Raw genomic sequence first — 18,999 nt, 5'->3', positions numbered from 1 at the left:
TAACGAGGGAGCCAGTAAGATGTCACAACTGGTCAGAGAAGGTTTTTTTTTTTAAACCACATGTTTATAGGAAGTAAAGGAAGCTTAAATGAGTTTATGCACATATGCAAAAACTTATCTCTCCACAGGCAATGATCAATTGCACTCTTAACAGGCACAACAAATTTATAATATGGGAAGAGCCGTTTGCATTAACGTCACTTTTCTACAGCTTAAAGGGCTGTCAGATCGCTCGATGAGAATGAAAGGTGGGTGAACTAATCAAGACACCCACAAATATAGATGTATGTCCATTTTAAAGTTTTTTGTTTTCTTTATAATTTTTCTTAACAGAGCTATTAAAAAAATAAGACAACAGTCAGAAAAATGGAGCCACTTCTGCTAAGTCCCACATCACCAAACTGAGATTTAATTTCAATAGTTCCAGCTCTCCCAGAAATGGAATCTTCCGCCTGTCAATCAGCAATGTCCTGAGCAGCACCAGTGGGAAATCCGCCTGACAGACCCGTCACCCCGCAAAGAAGTAACCCTGCAAGGACTAACCCCCTCTTCTGCCCCGGGTAAGTAACATCCCGTTCCTGCTCCCTCCGGCCTGCAAGTCCTCCGCTGTGTACAGCTCCTCAGAGCGCCTTTCGGATAGGCTGGACACAGACTAATTCATCTACCGTTGAATAAAGCCAGTAAGAGCTTTAAAATTTACTCAGTTGAATTTTGTTTTATAACAGAGTTAAGAAGTAGGTTAAGCCAATAACGAATTAGTTACCAGATCAATACTAAGTGCTTTCTACGGGTTTACGGGACAGACCGGGATGGGAAAAGTGGAGCGTCTTTCACGTCTGAACAAGGCACTTAAAATGTTGGTTACGGAGCTATGGAAGGTGCCTTCTCTTTCTCCTACCGCCAGTCGTTTTCCCCTAAGAATGCTCGGGTCCACCAATTCAGAGCTATGAATGCCCTCACTTAGGGAAGGCGATTGGTCTGGAGTAATCAAACAGCAATAGCAAGAGGCCTGCAGGGTCCTGGCAATTTCCAAAGAGTTTTCAAAGCTTCACTGAGAGACGGTCTGTGAATGGCCCCGTAGTTGTGTGTAAAGTAGTGATGGCGAACCTATGACACGCGTGTCAGAGGTGACATGCGAACTCATTTTATTGGTTGATTTTTCTTTGTTAAAAGGCATTTAAATATATAAAATAAATATCAAAAATATAAATCTTTGTTTTACTATGGTTGCAAATATCAAAAAATTTCTATATGTGACACGGCACCAGAGTTAAGTTAGGGTTTTTCAAAATGCTGACACGCCGAGCTCAAAAGGTTCGCCATCACGGGTGTAAGGCATTTCAAAGCCATGGGAGGTGCCAACAACAGACCAGGAGCACACCTTGCCCTTGAGCAGTCCAAAGGCGAAGGTTTTGTAGGAACAGGGCGGGTAAGGAGAGAGTGGCAGGGAGGGAACAGTTAACCTTGAGTTTTCAGTGAAAAAAACAAAACACACACACACACACACACTTGATCATCACCACCATCATCATCATCACCAGCAGCTTCAACAGTAGCAGACTCACAGACTGAAACCCTTTACAAAGCCTGACGTGGCCATAAAATCAGTGGAATCATTCTGAATGCATCTGCTAACTTCAGATGACATGATATGGGGAATAAAAGGAATCAACCGAAACGTTTTAAATGTGCTTCGCTGGACCATTTCCAATCATCTTCAGACAAGTTTCTTAAGTTCTAATGAAGTAAACAAAATGACCACGCACTTTATGAAAACAGGAATCTCTGCAGCGTATTTTGAATCCATCCAGTAAGATTAAGAACATACCTTTGCTGTTTCCAACGACTTCACTCATTTGTTGTTACAGTCTGATGTCTCCTAATACATGTGGTCAATCCTTAGCTCTGATCTAGAGCCCAGTATTTGGTCAGGAATGTAATCTTTTAAAAATTACAACATCGTTCCAAAGGGAAAACGGGGGCGTGCTTTACGTTACTGCATTTCATTACGAGAGTTCCCAGAACGCCCTGGGTAAAAAGCAGAGCGTTCGTACAAAAAAACAACAAACCGGATCCCTGATTCTTAGATTGGGAAATAATTAGGTGGCTTTTGAAGTGAAAAGTGACTTTGCAAGATTATAAAATACTCATTCGGTTATTCTGCCAGCTGCTGGGTTTTACACAGGTTGCTGACCGGCTTCATGCGACTGTTGTAGTCAATGAAATGAAACAATGTAAGTCAGTGGGAAGATAAGCAATAATTGATAGTGTAAAATGCATATTAATTAACGTCAATAACAAAAACACGAAGGGCGTCTGACACTGGGGCTATCGATGCCTTGTACCCATTAGGACGTCAAGTGCTGTGGAGTTTCCTATGTGGTTGGTTTCAAATTAGCCCCAAAGGTAAAACACATTTAGATGATCAGAGCTCCAGAAAAGCATCACTTCCCAAACACTGAATTACTTTAGACTCCTAAGAAACAGCTCCCGATGTAAAGAGATTTCATTCAGCTTCCAACACAAGATTGAAATTTTCTTCCTTTTTCATTAAAAAATAAAATCCCCATCAACCTCTGGTTGATGACAAATTTTCATAAACTAACAAGAAATCTGCTCCTACTATACTACTTTAATAATATCAACTATTTCTGCAGTAATTGAGAATATGAAAGCATTTCTGTATGTCTTTTCATTTGATCCTGGAAATAACCCCATAAAGTAGGCATCGCTTTTTTACACATTAGACATTGAGGCTCAGAGAAGGGGAAGGGCTTGTCTCAGCACTCACTCACCGGCAGCGCGGGTGCTGCCAGGACCCCCGCCTAAGGCTGCCCAGGCCGGGCGGTTCGTGGCCTGCCACGTGGGTAGTGTTTCCTGGACTGGGGCCTGCGGCCGCTCTCAAGCCAAACCTCAACCTCAGGGGTCCAACATCTCCTGTGCAGACTATTGAGGAAAGATGATCCATACAGAGACCAGTTTTGAAAAGATCACTTGCCCCTAATTTTCACTAGCTCCGCTTGGGTGAAACGGTTTCTCCTGGCATCTGCTCAACCAAAACGAACCCAACGATACACAGGAAGTCGCGCTCGAGGCCAGACCTGCAGCGGGACTCCAGGATTCCACAGGGGGGAAAGGGTTACGAGTGGAGGAAGTGGTTCCATGGAACACTTGGATGCTTCCCCAGTGAGAGTGTCCCAGGGAAGCCGCCGCCACCGGAGCTCGGAAGGGCTTGTTGTGTCGTCCAATGTGGCAGCCCTGTTGCTGCTGTCAATTCCCCCCACTCCCTTTCCGACGCAGGAAGCCAGGGGCACAGGTGCTGCTCCACCTGAGTGGGAGCTGCTCCACCTGAGTGGGTGCTGCTCCACCTGAGTGGGAGCTGCTCCACCTGAGTGGGAGCTGTTCCACCTGAGTGGGAGCTGCTCCACCTGAGTGGGAGCTGGTGCTGTGGGCCTGGGCGGGTCTCGGCACTTCCTAACTCCCTCTGGACTTAGACGACCAGCTCCAGTAGCCCCCTCCTTTCACTGGGATGATGACGATCAGTATAAAACCTCCTCCAATTTGCTCCAGGTATTACAGTTTTAAAAGTTCTGAGGTACTGTTTTTGTCATCCCCCAATTTTGGTAACATATAAATAAATAGGAAGTAAATCAACAAACAAACCGTAAGCCTGCCCTGGACTTACAGAGGACCACCGTCCCTCCACCCTGCAGTTCTCACACTCCTTCCTGCTCCGGCAACACACAACGGGTGGTCATCTATGTACTCAGCACTCTTCCATCGGCATGCTGTGATTTAGATAATAGCTCAGAAAATTAGGAGGGAAATATAGTGAAAAGTAAACGTTTTTATTTTAAAAAAGCTAGAGGGATAGCCCTCGCCAGGTGGCTCAGTTGGTTGGAGCATCGTCCTGTACACCAAAAGGTTGCAGGTTCAATTCCCAGTCAGGGCACATACCTAGGTTGCAGGTTCGATCCCTGGTCGAGGCACGTACAGAAGGCAACCGACTGATGTTTCTCTCTGACAGCGATGTTTCTCTGTTTCTCTCTCTTTCTCTCTCTAAAAAAAAAAAAAAAGAAAAGAAAAACCAATAAACATATCCTCTAATGCAGATTTTTTAAAAAGCTACAGGATAGAGGCATACTAATGAAGCCATTGGGGAAAAAATAAATTAAAGAGAAAAAATAAATCTATCTTTTATTTAAGTACCGGATTTTATTTTTTAAAGAGTTAGTCTTCCATTATGTAGGTAACATAACCAAGATGCAACAGTATGCTGTGGATGTATTAGCAGAAATGGTTTTATTTTACTGCTAACTTAACAATATACAGAATTTGCTGATTTAAATGCGTTAGTTGGGAATTTTATTTACACTTTACTGTCCGCTTCTGATTTAGTTATCGCGATTATTGTTTTTTTCTGAAAGACATGTTGGTGGCTTTTTCCCTGCTTGCATGCAAGGAAGATGTGGCTTTCTTCATCTTTCCTTCTCCATATTCTTAATTAAAAACTTACCCATGGGCAAAATTTTAAAATACTGTAAAACTGGAGTAACTGAAATAGCAACTCACAAGTACAATAATTTGTGATCGCTACAGCTATTACCATCTAGCTCCTCACTCCATTTCTTTGCTATCAGCAACAATCTACAAGTTCTAGCACATCCGACGTGGCTCCATTTCTCTCTCTTTCATGCTAGAACAGTGGTTCTCAACCTGTGGGTCGTGACCCCTTTGGGGATCGAACGACCCTTTCACAGGGGTCGCCTAAGACCATCGGAAAACACATATATAATTACATATTGTTTTTGTGATTAATCACTATGCTTTAATTATGTTCAATTTGTAACAATGAAATTGGGGGTGACCACCACATGAGGAACTGTATTAAAGGGTCGCGGCATTAGGAAGGTTGAGAACCACTGCTCTAGAAGGTACCTTGGAATACTTATCAAACTGACTTTCGAGAGGGATAAATCTGAATCAGCTCAAATTTATTTTTAAAAGCAAACCAGATCTGTGGTTAACAAGGATAATCCTGAAAACGGATCGGAAAAGGCTGACACTGAGCCAGGAAGACGGCTAAAACCAGAAGTGCAGAGCGAGGGCCAATCAGGGCTGGGGCCTGGCAAGTTGTAAAGGAGAGGACAAGGACGTTAGGGTCACAAGGATGCTGGGGAAAACCCCTCTGACGCAGCTGCCTCCAGCGTCTGGGTGGGAGAGGCGGGCAGGGTAGAGGTCAGAGAGAACTGAAGAGCTGGAGATGCAGGAGTTGGAGCGATTATAGGCAATTTAGCCACCGGTGAATGGCAGTCGGTGTAGAGTTAGGAAGGAGGTAAATGTCTAGCTGAAGAGACCGAGTACAGTCATCCCTCAGTATCTGTGGGCAGTTGTTCCAGGGCGGTGGCAGATGCCAAAATCTGCAGATGCTCTAGTCCCTTGTATACAATGGCACAGAACAATGCATCCACGGATTCCCAACCACGGATAGAAAACACGGTTTTCCACCTACAGTTGGTTGAATCCGTGGATGGGAAACCTGGAAATACAGAAGGCCAACTGTACATTTACTAAAAAAAAGAAAAAAAAAAGAAAAAGAAAATCCACGTGTAAAGGGAGCCAAGCAGTCCAAAGCCATATTGTTCAAGGGTTAACTCCATTTGCTGGGTCATTACCACTGAGTCTAGTATTGGAATTCCAGAGCACGATGGTCACGGCTGGAGTGAAAGGGCCGACTGTGAGACTGGCACTGCGTTCACTGAGAAAGGTAAAAGAACATTCCAGAAGGTAAGGAGGAGGAAATAAGCAGAGAGCAAGTGTCTGAAAAGGGAAGTGGAAATATTCTCAAGCGGTGGCAGAAGGTAAGGAATGCGCCCCCTCCTCTTGGCTGCATGGAAGAAGGGGAGCATTAGTCACTTTGGTTGCAAAAAGCTGAAAGGGATATGGTGTTGCCATTGGGGGTGGGGCGGGTGGGGCCGGAGGTGTGTGGTCAAAGTTACCTAGAGGAAGGAGGTGTGATCAAGGACTTAGGCAACAGTGATGGACTGCACAGACTGCACGTCTCGGTATCCAGGCAGCCCCAATCCACTGGCTTTCCCCAGACACTAATGACACACCTGAGCCCCCAGGCGCTGAAATTCCCAGGCTTTGTCACACTTAAACTACTGTTCTGTTGGTTCTCTGTGGGTGTGGTTCATTTTGCTGCCCCAATTCAAGTCCAGGAATATTTGTTGAACGGTCTGCCAAGTGCTAGGGCTCTGAAACAGCCCTGGACCTCAGAGAGCACACAGTTTAGGTGGGGAGACAGATAGGAGAACTGCCAATTATAAGCCTGCTTGGCACGACTAGCCATGGAAGTAAATGCAAAGGCCAGAAGCCACCCACCCTATTTCATATTTATCCCTTCGCAAAATCTCATTTTCAGCTCATTACTCTGAACAGTCTAGACAGTCTGTAATCCTGATTTTGTCATGTAACTTATAGAACATTTGCCAATATTTTCAAGTGTATTAAGTCTGAAGCAGTAAGAAAAGACATTTTACTTAAGTAATTTTTAAGGAGATGACTGAGCCTTAAAATGAAATAAATTAGTGAATTCTCACCTTAAACATAGGCATCACATCCACAAACATACAAGCCTTTAAGGACTCAATATCTATTATCTGAAGAGGAATCATTTGTTTTGGTTTTGTTTTGAGATATGGACCCCCATGTTTTAAAACTACAGTGAGTCCAATAGTGAGAGAACTTTTCAAGTGAGAGCAAAAACATGAACAAATTAGGCTGTGTATTACAGTCCCAGTTTAAAAAAAAATAAGACAGGCCCAGTGTGTGTATGCATAAAAGACATCTAGGTGACTCCAGGGCACACTGTTACTAGGGATTATTCTGGATGCTCAGAGAGAGGCTGGCACTATGGGTGGCCCCATTTTATTAGGCAGTGCCATAGAGCTGTTCTTTAATCACGAACGGGTATTACTTTTCTAATCAGAAGGAAAATCTATGCAAGCATCTTAAAAGGGGTAACTACCACCCATGACTATTTTTTTTGTCTCTTTTGTTTACTTTTAATAGACTTCATTTTTTAGAGCAACTTTAGGTTCACAATAATATTGAGTAGAAGGTGCAGAAATTTCGCATAGACCCCGTGCCCCCCACATGCACAGCCTTCCCCGTTATCAGCATCCACACCAAAGTGGTATATTTGTTACAACTGATGAACCTACATTGACACATCATCACCCAAAGTCCACAATTTACATCAGAGTTCTTGATGTTGTACATTCTATGGGTTTGAACAAATGTGTAATGACGTATATTTGCCATTATAATGTCATACAAGGAAATCTATGCTCCCCAAATGCTCCTCCTTTTGATTCCTCCCCCAAACCTCCTGGCAACCACTACTTTTTTATTTACTGTCTATAGTTTTGCCTTTTCCAGAATGTCATATAGATGAATTCATTCTTGAAGACCTATGGATACCAGCTCAAAAGTACCCCACGACCTCTTAAAGCAATAGGCACCTTGCTGCTGGTCTTCCTTGTTCAGCCAGCTTAACAAATCTAAAGGCTTCTTCCTGGTACTAAGTACCCTGTCATCTGGCTCTACCTCTCCTCACCCCCCACTGTCCTCCCACTAACTTCCCTACACACCCACCCCTCTAGTCAGACTGGTCTCCTTGCTGTTTCAAGATCCCTTCTTCTATAAGTTCGCTCACTTCTGATACTTCTTCCACCTGTTATGGACTTCTTCTGCCCCTGTAAAACTCCTACTCACCCGCCAAGGCCCAGCCTGAGCTCCACCTCTTCCAAGGAGCCCTCCAGGACTCATCAATCCCTTTTCTTCTCCAAGGTTACAATTATTAAAATCCAAATGCACAATTTCTCACTTCAGTCTACTCTGCTCTTACAACTTAAGACCATCTGTAGGTCTATCAACCCACAATAAAAACTTGGCTTTCGTTTCCTAAGGAAAATTCCAGTATCCCCAAACATAAAGACGAGGCTGTGCCCTAGTGGCTGTGGATCACTTATGGGTGTGTACTTCTGCCGAGAGTCTTCCATGAGATGGCACAGACACTCCCAACACGGCTTGGGATTTAGACCGGCTGCACCACATACGTGTTTCGTGATCTTTGGACTCATCATTTCATTCCTCAGGGGCGCAGTCTCCTTCTCTCTTAAATGTGACTGATAATTTGTACCTCCGATTTATAGGACATACTGATCCAGATGACAAATAGAAGGCAATCAGCAGAATTAAAAAACAAAACAAAACAACGCTTAGTTTTATCACTCAGGGATTCAACAGACGCAGCATTCCTATAATAAACCAGAATGGATGAGTTTCACTCTGGTCGAGGAGGAAAAAATAACTAGCAATGCCAAAAATATCAAGGCCTCGATGAAGGGTTGAGAAGGTCCTGCTCTGCTTCATGTGGCTGTCCCTGCAGCTTTGCAGGGCTCACGGCGCATGAAAATAAAGATGACATAAGGAGCGTGGCTTGCACAAGTCATCTAAGAATATGCTGTGCTCCCAGGAAGCTCAAGAACCTAGCCCCAGGATGACTTCTCGGACAGCAATGTCCTGGTAACTAAAACCTTAGCCCGCCCTGCACTCTGGGCCAAACATGCCCTCTGGGTTGAGCCTGACGACTCTGAAACTGCTTGCAAAGGAGAAAAGCCTGTATGGCAGGAGCCTCTCTCTTTCTGGGAGTAAACAGTGAGGGACTGAACCCAGCAAAAGGCAAGCAGATCCTCCTACCTGAACAGTGGCCATTCTTTCACCTTGCTGCTTTTATTTAACCGCCACCAGTGGGGTTTTTCCATAGGGTATTATTTAGGATTATGAATGCGTTAACAACGAAATGTGTACATGATTTGGACATGCTTTTCTGGGTGATACCATAAAACCTCAGGTGACTTATTTTAAAAAATAAATGATAGTTATTTCTAAAAGGTAATTTCTGGCATCTTCTTTTCAGCTCAGCACTTACAAGAAATTCTTTTGCTGTTTCTCTCTCATCAATGTTTCTATCTCTCTATCCCTCTCTCTCTAAAAATCAATAAAAGCATTTTGAAAAAACCTCTTTTGCACACAGTCAGTCATCTTGCCCAGGACACAGCCTCTCCTGCAGCAAGGCCATGCCAGGGTCTACACCTGTCAGTGACAGCTCCTGCACGCTAGCTCTCCCGAATCCAAACCTCCTTTCTGCTCGTGTAAAACCCTCTAATGCAGAACAGTATTTGAAAGTGAGAAGAGGACCAGGAAGTCATAAGAAGTCTCAAGAAAACGGAGGAATTTCATACAAATATAATTGAGCTCAATGATCTAGCTCCAGTTCCAGGGAAAGAAAATTCGAGGGGGGCAATGAGAAGACAAGCGAACATTCTTTCAAAAAGAACCGAGATTAGTCATTTAGATGAGTTGACCAACAACTGAATATATTTTCCGCTAAAGAATAGATTTCTTCTCCCTTTTAGCCACTTCCCATAACTGGGGTTCCAGAACACTTAAAGGTAATCTTCAAGCAGGAGATGCAAACTATCAGACATGGAATTATGAAGCAAACGCTAGTGTTGCTAGAAACTAGCTCTGAATGACTTGGGTAGTATAGGCTTATATTTCTTTTAAGTAGAGGGAGAGACAGAAACATCAACGATGCCCTTCACCGGAATCGAACCTGGAACCCTTCAGTCCGCAGGCCGATGCCCTATCCACCGGCTAAGGCTATGCTTATATTTCTGATGAACAAATGTTTTTCTTGGCATGGGAAGAGGAAGATGGTTAGTTGACTAAGTTCCCAGGACATGGAAAGCTTACACTTGCAATGTTTTTTAATCCTTGGCACATGAAACTGTGGCTAATTCAAAAAGCCCCAGAAATCTCAGGCAGGTGGGTTTCTTGGGAAGGAGAGATAACGTGATATTCAATGTCAGGGTGGTGGCCACTGTGGAGGCTTCCTATTTGCTGTTGAAGACAAATTCCAATAAGGCAACCTCTGAAGATGTCTGGGCGTCCAACAGAGGATGCAGAATCACCTGTGCCACATTGCACCACTGCCGTTACCAACTCGAAGTCTTTAGAGCAGAAATGCCATCTTCATAATAAGCATGAAAATAAACTCCAGATCACATTTTAATGTAGAAATTCGGGTATCGAAAAGGGGAGGTTAGCATTCTCCGGTCAGATAATTTGGAGATCAGCAGAACCCATTAAATGTCTTGGTCCGGCCATTAAAATGATGCCTTGGAGCCTATGTGCTCTGAACGATGTACATCTTTGTACTTTACACAACTATTCACTTGAGACTTTCCATTTCATTATGGTCATTTTTAGAGAAACCACCTCTTCTTTCTCTCACCCCAAGAGAAATCTGGTTGCAGTGGGCACCTGTGTGGAAGGTCTGATGCCCTTGCAACTAATTGGCTCCTTGTAAAGGCTGAGTTTTCGGTCTGACCTATTTAGAAATCGGAAAAGCTTCTCTTTGAAAAGCAGGCACTTCAGATCTTGATTTTTAAGTGTCTAGTTTTGCTAGAGTCAAGGTTAAATGAGTTTGTAGTTTGGCGCTCGACGCAGCAACATCATTTCTTAGAAAACAGTTTCTCTTAAGCTTAAATGTAACTTACATGCTAACGCTTTCCTACATATATAAAATAAAGAACATATTCAGGTCGCGTTACATGCTGAGTGACACCTAAGAGTGGTCCACATGTGCCCAGCCAGTGTACCTCAGTGGTTGAGAGTCGACCTATGAACCAGGAGGTCACAGTTCAATTCCGGTCGGGGCACACGCCTGGGTTGCAGGCTCAATCCTCAGTAGGGGGCGTGCAGGAGGCAGCTGATAAATGATTCTCTCTCATCACTGATGTTTCTAAGTCTCTCTTCCTCTCCCTCCTTCTCTGAAATCGGTAAGAAAATCTATATACATAAAAGGCTATCATCTGGAATAAAAAAAGACCCCGAATAGCTGCAGCAATCCTGAAAAAGACCAAAGTAGGTGGGATCTCAATACCAGATATCAAGTTGTATTACAAAGCCACTGTTCTCAAAACTGCCTGGTACTGGCACAAGAATAGGCATATAGATCAATGGAATAGAATAGAGAGCCCAGAAATCGGCCCGAACCAATATGCTCAATTAATATTTGACAAAGGAGGCAAGAACATACAATGGAGCCAAGATAGTCTCTTCAATAAACGGTGTTGGGAAAATTGGACAGATATATGCAAGAAAATGAAACTAGACCACCAACTTACACCATACACAAAAATAAACTCAAAATGGATAAAGGACTTAAATGTACGACAGGAAACCATAAAAATTCTAGAAGAATCCAAAGGCAACAAAATCTCAGACATATGCCAAAGCAATTTCTTCACTGATACAGCTCCTAGGGCACTTGAAACTAAAGAGAAAATGAACAAATGGGACTACATCAAAATAAAAAGCTTCTGCACAGCAAAAGAAACCATCAACAAAACAACGAGAAAACCCACTGTGTGGGAAAACATATTTGCCAATGTCATATCTGATAAGGGCTTAATCTCCAAAATTTATAGGGAACTCATCCAACTCAACAAAAGGAAGATAAACAATCCAATCAAAAAATGGGCAAAGGACCTAAATAGACACCTTTCAAAAGAGGACATTCAGAAAGCCAAGAGACATATGAAAACATGCTCAAAGTCACTAATCATCCGAGAGATGCAAATCAAAACAATGAGGTACCATCTCACACCTGTCAGACTGGCTATCATCAACAAATTAACAAACGACAAGTGCTGGAGAGGATGTGGAGAAAAAGGAACACTTGTGCACTGCTGGTGGGAATGCAGACTGGTGCAGCCACTATGGAAGACAGTATGGAGTTTCCTTAAAAAACTGAAAATGGAACTCCCATTTGACCCTGTGATCCCACTCCTAGGAATATATCCCAAGAAACCAGAAACACCAATCAGAAAGGATATATGCACCCCTATGTTCATAGCAGCACAATTCACCATAGCTAAGATCTGGAAACAGCCTAAGTGCCCATCAGCAGATGAGTGGATTAGAAAACTGTGGTACATCTACACGATGGAATACTATGCTGCTGTAAAAAGGAAGGAACTCTTACCATTTGCAACGTCATGGATGGAACTGGAGAGCATTATGCTAAGTGAAATAAGCCAGTCAATGAAGGAAAAATACCACATGATCTCACTCATTCATGGATAATAGAGACCATTATAAACTTTTGAACAATAATAGATACAGAGGCAGAGCTGCCTCAAACAGATTGTCAAACTGCAGCGGGAAGGCCAGGGAGGGTTGGGGGGCAGGAGGTAGGGGGGTAAGAGATCAACTAAAGGACTTGTATGCATGCATATAAGCATAACCAGTGACATAAGACATTGGGGGATAGGGGAGGCTAGGGGACTGTCTAGGGCGGGGGGATAAAATGGACACATATGTAATACCCTTTGTAATACTTTAAGCAATAAATTAAAAAAAGGAAAAAAAAAAAAGAAAAGAAAATCTATATACATAAAAGGCTAATATGCTAAGTGTCCCTCCGCCCATCTAACTACGAGGAGATGCTCAACACAGGAGCTGCCGAGCGACAGTGACTTGGCAGCGGTGGTTCTCGGGTGATGCACCCTGAAACCAGAGAGGAGGGAGCCCAATTCCTTGCGGGGCCACAAGATTCCACCTTCGGCCGTGTGTTATGTTGTTGCTGGGGCACTGTGGGCCCCAAATCTGGTTTACTGCACACCTGCATTTGCATTCCACACCCTGTACAACAGCAACTTTGCAGAGTGCCCTCTTGCACTCCGGGACCCCTCGGGGGATGTCGGAGAGCCAGTTTTGGCCTGATCCCCGCAGGCCAGGCCGAGGGACCCCACCTGCCAGAGGGACCCCGCTCACTCTGCAGACGCCCTTTGAGCCACAGTGCCACCCCAGGTACGGCCAGATGGGGAGGGACCATGGGAGGTTGGCTCCAGGGCGTGTTCTGCCGTCTGGCCCAGTCCCGCCCTGCTGGTTACCTTCTAATTAATTTCCTGTCAATGTGCACGAATCCGTGCACCGGGTCACTAGTTTATTATAAAAAGGGAGTAGTGCCCATGTTAAATATAAAGGTCTATAATGGCATTTATTAAAGATGGGACTAGTTTCGTGGGTATCACTGTACTTTTTCCCCTCCGATCATCTTTGGCAAAGGTCAGTGATATACTGCCCAGGGCTGAATGTGGCCTCCCTGTCTCTGTGCATGAAGTTTTACTGGAATGCCACCACGCCGTGTTTACGGCAGCTTTCACATTACAGTCCCTGCTGAGTTGCTGTAACACGGACCGTGCGGCTCAGAGTTGAAAATATTTTCTATCTGACCCTGTACAGAAAAAATTTTCCAATCCTTGACTTAGGATTTGCAGAAATTGACCAGGATAAATCTCATAAAACAGCTCTCCTTCTAACCAATATATTAAGTTAAAATCCCAGTGGGTAAAATTGTCAGGCAGAATCGGAAATTTCATTAATCTATCCGTTTTGTTGTTCAGTTTCACGCAAGAGCGTCTATGAATGTGGACTGAACTGCAACCAAACACTGTAGGTTTTGGGACAGAGACAAACAACAAGGGAGCCTGTTCCAGGGCCAATGACCGTGTGCATTTGCTCCAAGAAGGGGCTCTGCTCCCAGGTGACCACACTGGCAGTGCCCACTGTCAAGCCCCACGGCACCTGCTATCTCCTCTGAGCGGGGAAGACTTCCACCCGCCTCGGCCCTCAGTTTCCCAGCTCCTCACAAGGCCCCGCGATGCAGGGAACAACGACAACGTCCAAAATGTTCTTTGTCAAGAAAGACCTTTTCCTCTTGGCAGACCATGTGTCAGAAGATTTCTGTTAGAACAGTCCCCCAGGTCCCGTCTTTGGACTGGTTATCCTGGGACGTGCCGCTTAAATGGCAATGCAATAAGCTTACTCCGGTGCAACTGGGTTCTGTGGATTTAGAAATGCCAGCACTCCCTGCCATGAACTGTATGAAAAACTGTGATGTCTCCAAGAAGCCCCCGGTCAGTCCCTACCTAACTGCCCCCAACAGAAAATTAGGGGACAGGAACCATAGCATATCCACAAGCACAAAGAGGGAGCTGAGACCAGAGGTAAAAGGGTAATCGCATAGAGGCAGTAAAAGCTGTTCTTCGGCGAAAGCGCAAGTCGAGTCTCGGAGAGAGAAGCCGACTGGGAGGGAATTCTCCCACACGCCCAGCAGAGCTCCTTTGCAAGTCCAGGCGGAGAAACCCGGGAGGAGGGCTCTGGCGGCAGCAAGTACCGGGACAGAGTGGCCACTCTGGAACGGCGGGGGGGGGGGGGGGGGGGGGCGCGGCGGGGGTGTGCCTGCATGGCAAACTGAGTGCCTGAAGAGGGCTTTGACTGATAGGATGACAAGGAGTGCCTGTGGTCCCTTGATGAGAGGTGTCTTGATAAAAATAGTGTTTGGTAGCAAATATTATGCTAGAGTTTAGAATAGAAAAAACCAACTGAGAATAACAGAACACTTTTCTCACACACACATACATACAAACACACACACACAATATCAAAGCACCTTAGAACATTCTCCTGTTAATCATAACAGCAAAGACACCCCCGCTGGGTGGACAGTATTGAGACAGACAATAAAGAGGGGACAGCGTCACAACAGGGTTCTTGCTTCCCTGGGCTGCTCCCCAGGACGTGAATGAAAAAACTCATTCACCTTATTCAATCTGCAGCTGGTCTTAGGGTCTCATTTTTTTGTTTTAAACACATCACGGTAGCTATTTCCTAGAGCAGACCATTCCATACAGCATAAGTGGGTAAGAGAAATAAAATAACCTATTCTTCGGGGTGGGGGAGTGGGGGGCACTCGAGGGAGTAAGGAGGTGGAACGTCACCACTGGCCTGACTTCTTATAAATGACCTGGCTGTTAAGTTAATGATCCGCTGTCCATGCACTGCATTGCCTCTCAGACCTAAACAAACCTCCCAACTGAACTACACGTTCTGGTTTCTTGGTTATTTTGTAGGGGTGTGTGTGTGTGTGTGTGTGTGTGTGTGTGTGTGTGTGTTCCTCTGTACTGCTAGCAGAGACCTGTGGGAAAACCCTGACAGAACCCAGCCCTGTGTTTTGTACGGCAGGAGGAGGGACCCCGTAAACACAAACAGAGCAGAGCGCTTCCTCTGGCTGACAACCTTATGATTTCCCCTTAATGCGCTGTTTAGAATCGCGATGGCGTGTCATTTCCCATTATCCTCTACACAAGACCAACACCACACGGCCGTGGCTTTCCTTTCCAACAACCCATCAGGAAGAACATACAAGACCCTCATGTGCTGCTGAAACCTGTCAAGACGGACAGCCCAGAGCCCAAGAGCCCTGTTTCTGCACAGAACAGGTGTGTGGCCAGGCGGCTGGGGCGAAACCTCCCCTCCAGCTTCCCGGCCCTTCTCAGCTTCCCGCCCCTGCAGGCCTCCCTCTGGGTGGGGAGGGAGAGCGGCCTTGGGAGAACCTTTCTCAGGCGGCTTCCTTCTGCCAGGGAAGACTGGCTCGCGCTCAAGACTGCAAGCATTTGACAACTGCAAATAGCAGCGAGCATGTCAACTCGTTTGATTCACAGCCCTCACCGGGGAATCAGAAAGCCAAGGACACAGTGGTGAGTTCCCTGGTTTTATGGGTCTCCGCTCCCCCCCAGGCCTGCAGCTCGCCAGTGTCCTGGCATCCGCAGTGTGGGAAACCTCTACTGAGAGCCAATAGCCCCACAGCTTCACCCCATTAAAATGTGCAGTTGGATCTCACATGCGTGTTGCAAACACCATTCAAGGCGTGATTTACAGGCTTCTGTCTAGCTAGCCCCACAGCTGTTTTCTCACCCCCAGACTTAGCCGCTGACAGGGATCCACCACTGGCTCCCCAGTACAGAGCCTTCTCACCTTCGACCTTCTCCATCACTCCTAAGCATCCAGAACTATGCGAGACTGATAGCAAGCATTCGAGAAAACATTTACTGAATAAACTATAAAGTTCTCTTTCCACGGAATTACTCATTGGCGAGAAGAGCCGATTCCTTTCTGTTTTCCCCACCCTCTAATCAAGGTGTTTTGTGTGTGTGTGTGTGTTTTGTTTTTTTTTCATCAAATTACATATATCACTTCTGACCCATTGGTATTGGCTATTTACATGTTAAAACCAGCACAGGCCTCACTACATAGATGCCACCCAGGGCTTTCACACTCACTGTTCTTTCTTTTAAAGGAAAAAGAACCCCACCACTTCTATTTATTATAAATTACCCGCCTGTGGCTGAGTCAAGACAGACTCTCTGTGCTGCACAGAGTTACTCAATATCGTGCCATCATGACTCTGTGACCACCCTCCCCAACCTAGTCTAGCTTCCAAGAACCTGAAATCAGCCACAAAAAGGATAAGTCTCTGGCTTAGCGTTGATTAGTTCAGATGTAGGTACTGATACTACCTTCTAAATACCTGATTTTTTATTGACTTCAGAGAGAGGAAGGGAGAGAGCGATAAAAACATCAATGATGAGGGAGAATCATTGATTGGCTGCCCCCTGCACACCCCCACACTGGGGATCGAGCCTGCAACCTGGGCATGTGGCCTGACCGGGAATTGAACTGTGACCTCCTGGTTCATAGGTCGATGCTCAACCACTGAGCCACACCAGCCCAGCCTTCTATTCATTTCTGATTCTTCTGTGCACAGTGCAGCTATCAGTATATAGAGTACAGACTCAGGAAGTTGCCTGAACTTAACTCTTCTTAGTCCACCCCATGCAGTGAGTGGTCTGTGGGACTCCCGTGTCCTGTGAGGAGACCCACCCTGCAAGTGAGAAAGACAAAGGAAGATCTGACATTGAGAGAAGTGTCCCAGGTAAAGTCTTTGCGGGAAATGGTGTTTGAATGGATCAGTTTCACCCTAAAGGCTCCACAGGTGTAGTTTCAATTTCAGATGAAAACAACGCACTAAAAATGTTAGTACATGAAACTGTATTTTGCCCTTTGTTGCAACATACCAGTCTTTTCCAAAGCACAGAACCTCAAGGTGCAAAGGGGGCATTTTCTGTACCCTTTCACATGCCCTCGCCCCTGTCCCCGGTGTTGAGACTCTAAGTTTTCCCTGGAAAACAACAACACGGGTTTTCTCCTGCATTTTAAACTACTACACAACAGTGGAGGAGGGAGCATGCTCACTCCATTGCAAGCCACAATCATAACAAACCTGCTTGATTAAAGAGAAGTCCTCTAAGACAGGAATGCCAGGAAGAAGCTACTGGGCGGGACACAGGGTTTAATGGTCTGCAAAGGAAAGGCTCTCAGGTTCTACAATTCATGAAAGGCAGCTGTTACCTCTCCTCCCCCTCCTACAGTGGTCTTCTGGTAGACCTCAGGAATAAAGACCACTCACTGGCCCCCTCGATGATCTGGTAATGAGACCACGTGGACATGTTGGGTGGTCAGATCTTCAGGTTACCCGAAGAGTCAACATTTTTAAACCCTTACGTTAAAAATAACCCCAAATTCATGCTTCTGACAAAAGGTCCCAAAAGCCAGAATTTCAATCCAAGGATGAGACACACGGGAACAAAACGGCCATTTATTAAATACAAACCACGCGTCAGATGTTGTATCAGGCATCTCACCTCATTCTCATTCGTGTACCTTTTCTCATTAATCTCTCAAGGTCAACAGTTCTCTCCACCCAATTTCATGTGGGAGTACAGAACGCTAAGGTGGCCCAGGAAAACACAACTGGCACTGAGAGACGTAAGATTCAAAGCCAAGCCTTTGTTCCCAAGACCCCATGAACTTTCTAGTCCACCAAGCTCCTCCCAAGAATGTCACAGCAGACCCTGGGCAACAGCCTGCTCCCCGACCTGGTACTCAAGTAGGTGGGAGATAACTGGGTACCAGAGATGCTGTGGAAGGAATCTGGGCTTTAGAGGGACCTGGAAGAGAGCAGCTCTAAGGTCTCCTGCCCTTCTCGGACGTCCTCCTCTCCTAAGTACCTGATTCTCACTCACGGGAGGGGAGCTGAGTCATCAAGACACTTCTGTTTCCTGCTGTGACCAAAACAACAATCGATCCCTTTGCTCCCTCCCTCCTTCCCTCCCTGCCTCCCCTACAGCTTTGGTTACATTGCCAGTGAGGAGACCCCCTCCATGGCCTCCTGTATTTCTTCTGAGCTTCCAAAACTGGGCAGTTTAAACCCTCCTCACAAATGATGCTTTCTCAACACCCTTCAGCTACATGAAATCCCTGCCTTACCCCTAAAGCAGCTTGTGATCCAATCAGACATATTCGCCCCACCCATTCACCCTTTCCATTCCTACCCTGAATTCTGTGTCATTAGCTTACATATCTCATACCCCAAACACTTCAAAATACACATGTATTGCTTTCGAACAAGACAGAATATAAACAAGTAAACAAAGAAATACATCTGTCTGGTATCCCATCCTCTTTCTTGCTCCCAAACAGTGAAAGAACCAACACTAACCCATCCCTCACATGGTGCTCTTTCCGCAAGTAAAGCTCACACTTGTCAGCACCAACACACACTCCCGACTTGCCAACACCTTCCAACTCCAATCTCATTTTTTTTTTTTTTGGTTAATATTGAGGATAGTTTTTCCATTGATTCTTAGAGAGTAAAGGAGAGGGAGGGAGAAAGAGAGAAACATCAATGTGAGAGAGACACATACATTGGTTGCCTCACGCATGCAACTTGACCAGGGCCGGGGATTGAGCCTGTAACGTAGGTACGTGCCCTTGATCAGAATCGAACCCAGGACCCTTCGGTCAGCAGGCCAGATGTTCTAACCACCAAAGAATTGGCCAGGGCCCAACTCCAATTTCTAGTTTCAACCCTTTCACGTTTCTTCCTTCACTTGAACCTCCATGTTTTTGCCTAAGATTTCCTTCTAGAAAGAAGGATTGGCAATGACCCCCAGCCCA

The 18,999-nt window shown here is 45.3% G+C and overlaps 1 protein-coding gene across 1 annotated transcript in view; it reads right to left on the bottom strand.

Annotated features, from left to right (window-relative positions):
- Nucleotides 1–18,999, bottom strand: part of ZNF462 (zinc finger protein 462) — a 142,199-nt gene that overhangs the window by 49,161 nt on the left and 74,039 nt on the right. The gene's annotated exons all lie outside the window — the stretch shown is intronic.

The sequence above is a fragment of the Myotis nattereri genome (genome assembly GCF_964212035.1).
Source record: "Myotis nattereri genome assembly, chromosome: 12".
Taxonomy (NCBI): domain Eukaryota; kingdom Metazoa; phylum Chordata; class Mammalia; order Chiroptera; family Vespertilionidae; genus Myotis; species Myotis nattereri.
The sequence above is the reverse complement of the archived record's forward strand: the minus strand, read 5'-3'. Positions and strand labels throughout refer to the sequence as shown.